Genomic DNA, 6954 nt, shown 5'->3' with positions numbered 1-6954 from the left:
ATTAACAAATCCCCATTTTAACTGCGTTATAGGAAAAATTAAAAGACAAGAAACAGAAAAATTTGAAATGGCGGAATTATTGTTAGAGTTTGACAACCTCTTTACCCCTCTTGGACCTTTTCCAATGGCTTCAGAAAACAGCACAAATTTCCAACTGGGAATGAGCCACCTGTGCACCATAAAGCGTATCACATGTGTGTGTGTGTGTGTGTGCGTGTGTGTGTGTGTGTGTGTGTGTGTGTGTCTGTGTGTGTGTGTGTGTGTGTGTGTATGTGTGTGTGCGACGGTGAGTACCCACGCCGGTCATGTGAGACTGAACAATTTTCTTGGAAATACTGTTGCATTTACAGTTCTATCTTTTTCAGACATGAAGCCAGTGTATGTGTGTGCTCTAGATTGGTGCGAACTCATTAAATTTAGATGGTGCTTAAGTATACACACAGCAAAAGATGTTTTGCATCAGCCCGGTTCACAGAACTCTTGAAGATAGACGTTGACTGTGGATATTGTATCACAGACACAGTCCCATTGACTGTTCAGAGATGTCACTAAGATGTAAACAATCATGCATCAGCACCGAATATTAGACGGAGGAGATCAGACAGCCCATCAGTTCCAGTCATTCCATCAGGAAGGAGGTACACGTCTCATGTTGTCTTTAGTACAACCATGTCTACACGGTCAATACCGCGGTTCCATTGCGTCCGCATTGTTACTTTGTGCCAGGAAGGCTCTCAACAAGGGAAGTGTCCAGGCGTCTCGGAGTTAACCAAAGCGATGTTTTTCGGACATGGAGGAGACACAGGAAGACAGGAACAGTCGATGACATGCCTCGCTCAGGCCGCCCAGGGGCTACTACTGCAGTGAACCAAATGTTCAAATGTGTGTGAAATCTTATGGGTCTTAACTGCTTAGGTCGTCAGTCCCTAAGCTTACACACTACTTAACCTAAATTATCCTAAGGACAAACACACACACCCTTGCCCGAGGGAGGAGTCGAACCTCCTCCGGGCTCAGCCGCAGAGTCCATGACTGCAGCGCCTTAGACCGCTCGGCTAATCCCATGTGCCTGCAGTGAATCACCGCTACCTACTGATTATGGCTCAGAGAAACCCTGACAGCAACGCCACAGGACGTCGTGTTACGACTGAAACTGAGCGCAACAGGCTGCATGATGCGCAACTTCAATCCCGACGTCCATGGCGAGGTCCATCTCTGCAACCACGACACCATGTATCTCTGTACAGATGGGCCCAACAACATGCCGATTGCACCGCTCAGGATTGGCATCACGTTCTGTTCACCAATGAATGTCGCATATGCCTTCAACCAGACAATTGTCGGAGACATGTTTGGAGCTACCACTCAGGCTGAATGCCTTAGACACACTGTCCTGCGAGTGCAGCAAGGTGGAGGTTCCCTGCGATTTTGAGGTGGCATTATGTGGGGCCAACGTACGCCGCTGGTAGTCATGGAAGGCTCCGTAACGGCTGTACAATACGTGAATGCCATCCTCCGACAGACTGTGCAACCATATCGGCAGCATATTGGTGAGGCAGTTGTCTTTATGGACGACAATTCGCGCTCCCATAGTGCTCTTCTTGTGAATGACTTCCTTCAGAACAACGACATCGCGCGACTAAAATTTCCAGCATGTTTTCCAGACATGAACCCTATCGAACGTGCTTGGGATGGATTGAAAAGGGCTGTTTATGGACGGCATGACCCACCAATTACTCTGAGGGGTGTACACCGAATCGCCGTTGAGGAGTGGGACAATCTGGACCAACAGTGCTTTGATGAACTTTTGCTTAGTATGTCACGACGAATACAGGCATGCATCAATGCATGAGGACGAGCTTCTGAGTATAAGAGGTACAGCAATCTGGACCAACACTTCTGAGGGTCTCTCTGTACGATGTACAACATACAATGAGTGTTTTTCATGAGCAATAAAAAGGGCGGAAATGATATTTATGTTGATCTCTATTCCAATTTTATGTGCAGGTTACGGAACACTCGGATGCGAGGTGATGAAAAACTTTTTGACGAGTCCATTTTTGATGTGAAAATACTGTGGTATTGGCAATACCATTCTATCAAATCGCGCCAGTTTACACAGTTGAAGTGAAATTTGCACATTATTTACTTGGAAACTCTGTAGTATCACAAAGTGAATTTCATTGCATTTGTTCTCTGAGGCCGGAGGTCCACTCTTTCAAGATACGGATGTTGATCCTCAATTGCAAAAAATGTGCCTACTACATTCGAAGGATGACTGCTTTCCGCTAACTTTGTGGTCATGAGTTCGCGTCTTCGGAATCGGCACGTTTGTGGTTTCTACTCCTTCGATTAGTGGATTCGCAGTTGTCAGTATTTCGCAGACAGCCAACAACCGGCATAGTAGGTAAACGATGAGAACCTTGAGTTACATGTGACTGAAGTACTGTTTGTGATTCCGAAATTCCTGTTCTCTGGGCGAAGCCTTGTTGTAGAAACTAAGTTGGGCTCTCGCACGTAACAGTTACATTTGTCTCAGCCGTCAATAAGGATCGGCTTTCGGAGTTACCAGAGGATACCCGAGTAACTCGGAAGACCACTTCTAAAAAAAGAATACCTTGCCAAACTGACAGTCTTTCATTATTGCACGCAATTACGGTTTGGTATAGAAAGAAATAACGAATTTTAAATTGTGTCCTTCCTTTGCGGAGGCCTATGTGTGACGTCATGAAAAATTAATCGATTCATTTGTTCCGTCATGTGTTAAATTCCCAATATTACCTTTTGTAAATCACGATGATTTGGCTGAAATGTTGAAAACGCAGAATGTTCACAGCTAATGCCTGAAAGGGCCTTATGAGATCTTTCGACCTACGATCTGTAATTCATTTCGTTTGTTCTTGCAGCTAAGTGGCTTCAATTTTTAGCCTCTGTAGATTTTCGAACACCTAATCTGAGCTGAATAAAGGGACAGGGAGATGTGTGGCTTAAGATCCAACTGGTTCCCTAATGCGAAAGCCGGATTATTAACCAAACGTGTTTGTTATCAGTTCTTTAAATAATAATTTAATACTCTTAACGCTTTCATTGTTTATATGTCAATTGAACATTTTGTTGACTCATCTGCAGAATAACGGAAAATTGTTGAACAATTTGTAAATTCTATAAATATTCATTTTTCCCAGTGTTTATGGGACTTGAAACCCAGACCTCAAAATTATAAAATTCTGCTTAAATCATTTAACTTGATTATCAATTTGATTCAAGGCTTAATTATTAACTTTTTTGCTGGTCTTCTATCGTCTGCTATAGAAAAATACAAAATAATTCTCAAAATACCATTTTCCTCAGGAATGCAGGTGTCCATTTTTGTCAATATTGTCTGAATGCCGCTGAGGCACATACATGTTTCAAAAATATTTTTTTTTTTATTCTGGATGTGTCGAGTTCTGTAGTTTACCACTCCCAACTCCATGTGACCAGCCTTATCACAACCACAGCTGAATGGAAAATTAGTATGAAAATGATCTGTTCGCTCCGAAAGAGTGTGGCTGATGTCTTCATTATCCTATGATATGAGCACAGAAAGATTCATATGAATTCTCAGTCGCTAACGACAGTGCTTCATATGCAACTCAAAAAGTATTGATGTGCACTTAACTGTTCCTTTGAATGTAATTAAATGATCGTTACTAAGTTCTGTATTACCGGTACCTAAAACGCCGTCCTCCAGAAATCGACTGGCTCTTTTGATGTGTACGCTTAGGAAGGGGAAGACAACCACAATAAAGTATCCTGCGTGATTAGTCAGCATGAGGCCCCCTCCTCAGAGATAACTCACCAGGCAGCGGGAAATCCATCTACGAGACTAAGACTCTTGTAGAAGGATGCGTTGCTCTACATGAAGTCAACGTGAAGCAGCAGTTCTTACCCGTACCTTGGCAACTCCGTCAAGATATTCGTTGCTACTGAAATGCCCGGGAAGCGTCATTCGCTCGATATCTACCGGCCTTGCCACAGGCGATACACGAGAGTTGCTGTCTGATATACGTGTCGCTTCCATCAGACCATGGCTGAATATATAACCGAAGTACTACTAAAAATGTGAGATAGTGTGTGCAAAAGCAAACTGTCAAGAAGAAAAATCGCTGCCACTTATACTGATTTTCCGCGGAACGATTTCAGCCAAAGGCATCCCGTGATGAAGCTCGTCATTACACATCTCACACAGTGCTAATATAAACACAGATACGAAACCAAGGTATTTGCGAAAGCCTGCACAAAAAGGTAACACAATATTTCGGATCTAAAACTTCGTGCTGAACTCTTGTTCACATAAATGAGTGTACTAGAAGGAAGAATTCCTACTTCAAATGGTTTTTAGAGGAGGGAATACAAGTCAACTGGCAAGAACGAACGGCAATCCTCTCTGGTGTGAACGACAGGCGAGCGGCAAGAATGAGCAATCGATCGTGCTGGGTTTGCATTCGTCGGTGTGTGCTCGTGTATCGGTGGTTGTTGCTGTTTTCAGAGAAAATTCTCGTCGTCTAGGCTTTGGCGCTAATGTACTTCTACCCCATGTACTTCTGCTGCGGAGAAAGACCATAAATTCATGGGGGCTTGCATCTGTGGGAAGTGGAATATTTACAAACTTCGTATTTATTTTTATTAAAAACGTGAAGCACAATACATTTTCTTGTTGTTGTTGTTGTGGTCTTCAGTCCTAAGACTGGTTTGATGCAGCTCTCCATGCTACTCTATCCTGTGAAAGCTCCTTCATCTCCCAGTACCTACTGCAACCTACATCCTTCTGAATCTGCTTAATGTATTCATCTCTTGGTCTCCCTTTACGATTCTTACCCTCCACGCTGCCCTCCAATGCTAAATTTGTGATCCCTTGATGCCTCAGAATATTCCTACCTACAGATCTCCCCATCTAGTCAAGTTGTGCCACAAATTTTTCTTCTCCCCAATCCTATTCAATACCTCCTCATTACTTACGTGATCTCCCCAACTAATCTTCAACATTCTTCTGTAGCACCTTATTTCTAAGGCTTCTATTCTCTTCTTGTCTAAACTATTTATTGTCCATGTTTCACTTCCATACATGGCTACACTCCATACAAATACTTTCAGAAACGACTTCTGTCACTTAAATCCATACTCAATGTTAACAAATTTCTCTTCTTCAGAAATGCTTTCCTTGCCATTGCCAGTCTACATTTTATATCCTCTCTACTTCTACCATCATCAGTTACTTTGCTCCCCAAATAGAAAACTCCTTTACTACGTTAAGTGTCTCATTTCCTAATCTAATTCCCTCAGCATCACCCGACTTAATTCGACTTCATTCCATTATACTCATTTTGCTTTTGTTGATGTTCATCTTATATCCTCTTTTCAAGACACTGTCCACTCCGATCAACTGCTCTTCCAAGTCCTTTGCAGTCTCTGACAGAATTACAATGTCATCAGCGAACCTCAAAGTTTTTATTTCTTCTCCCTGGATTTTAATACCTACTCCAAATTTTTCTTTTGTTTCCTTCACTGCTTTCTCAATATACAGATTTAATAACACCGGGGAGAGGCTACAACCCTGTCTCACTCCTTTTCCAACTACTGCTTCACTTTCGTATCCCTTGACTTTCATAACTGCCATCTGGTTTCTGTACAAATTGTAAATAGCCTTTCACTCCCTGTATTGAACCCCTGCCACCTTCAGAATTTGAAAGATAGTGTTCCAATCAACATTGTCAAAAGCTCTCTCTAAGTCTACAAATCCTAGAAACATAGGTTTGCCTATCCTTAATCTTTCTTCCAAGATGAGTCGTAGGGTCAGTATTGCCTCACGTGTTCCAACATTTCTAAGGAATCCAAACTGATCTTGCCCGAGGTCGGCTTCCACCAGTTTTTCCATTCGTCTGTAAATAATTCGCGTTACCATATTGCAGCTGTGGCTTATTAAACTGATAGTTCGGTAATTTTCACATCTGTCAAAACCTGCTTTCTTTGGGATTGGAATTATTATATTCTTCTTGAAGTCTGAGGGTATTTCGCCTGTCTCATACATCTTGCTTACCAGCTGGTAGAGTTTTGTCATGACTGGCTCTCCCATGCCTGTCAGTAATTCTAATGGAATGTGGTCTACTCCTGGGGCCCTGTTTCGACTCAGGTCTTTCAGTGCTCTGTCAAACTCTTCACACAGTATCTTATCTCCCATTTCATCTTCATCTACATCCTCTTCCATTTCCATATTATTGTCCTCAAGTACATCGCCCTTGTATAGACCCTCTATATACTCCTTCCACCTTTCTGCTTTCCCTTCTTCGCTTAGAACTGGGTTTCCATCTGAGCTCTTGATATTCATACAAGTGGTTCTTTTTTCTCCAAAGGTCTCTTTAATTTTCCTGTAGGCAGTATCTATCTTACCCTTAGTGAGATAAGCCCCTACATCCTTACATTTGTCCTCTAGCCATCCGTGCTTAGCCATTTTGCACTTCCTGCCGATCTCATTTTTGAGACGTTTGTATTCATTTTGGCTGCTTCATTTACTGCATTTTTATATTTTCTCCTTTCATCAATTAAATTCAATATTTTTCCTGTTACCCAAGGATTTCTACTAGCCTTCGTCTTTTTACCTACATGATCCTCTGCTGCCTTCACTACTTCATCCCTCAGAGCTACCTATTCTTCTTCTATTGTATTTCTTTCCCCCATGCTCTTTCCCCCTTATGCTCTCCGTGAAACTCTGTACAAACTCTGGTTTGGTCAGTTTATCCAGGTCCCATCTCTTTTTCCCAGTTTTAATCCACAGTTCATAACCAATAGATTGTGGTCAGAGTCCACATTTGCCCCTGGAAATGTTTTACAATTTAAAACCTGGCTCCTAAATCTCTGTCTTACCATTATATATTTTATCTGATACCTTTCAGTATCTCCAGGATTCTTCCATGT

Source organism: Schistocerca gregaria, chromosome 1 (assembly GCF_023897955.1).
Source record: "Schistocerca gregaria isolate iqSchGreg1 chromosome 1, iqSchGreg1.2, whole genome shotgun sequence".
In the NCBI taxonomy this organism is placed as follows: Eukaryota; Metazoa; Arthropoda; class Insecta; order Orthoptera; family Acrididae; genus Schistocerca; species Schistocerca gregaria.
Note: the sequence above shows the minus strand (reverse complement) of the source record.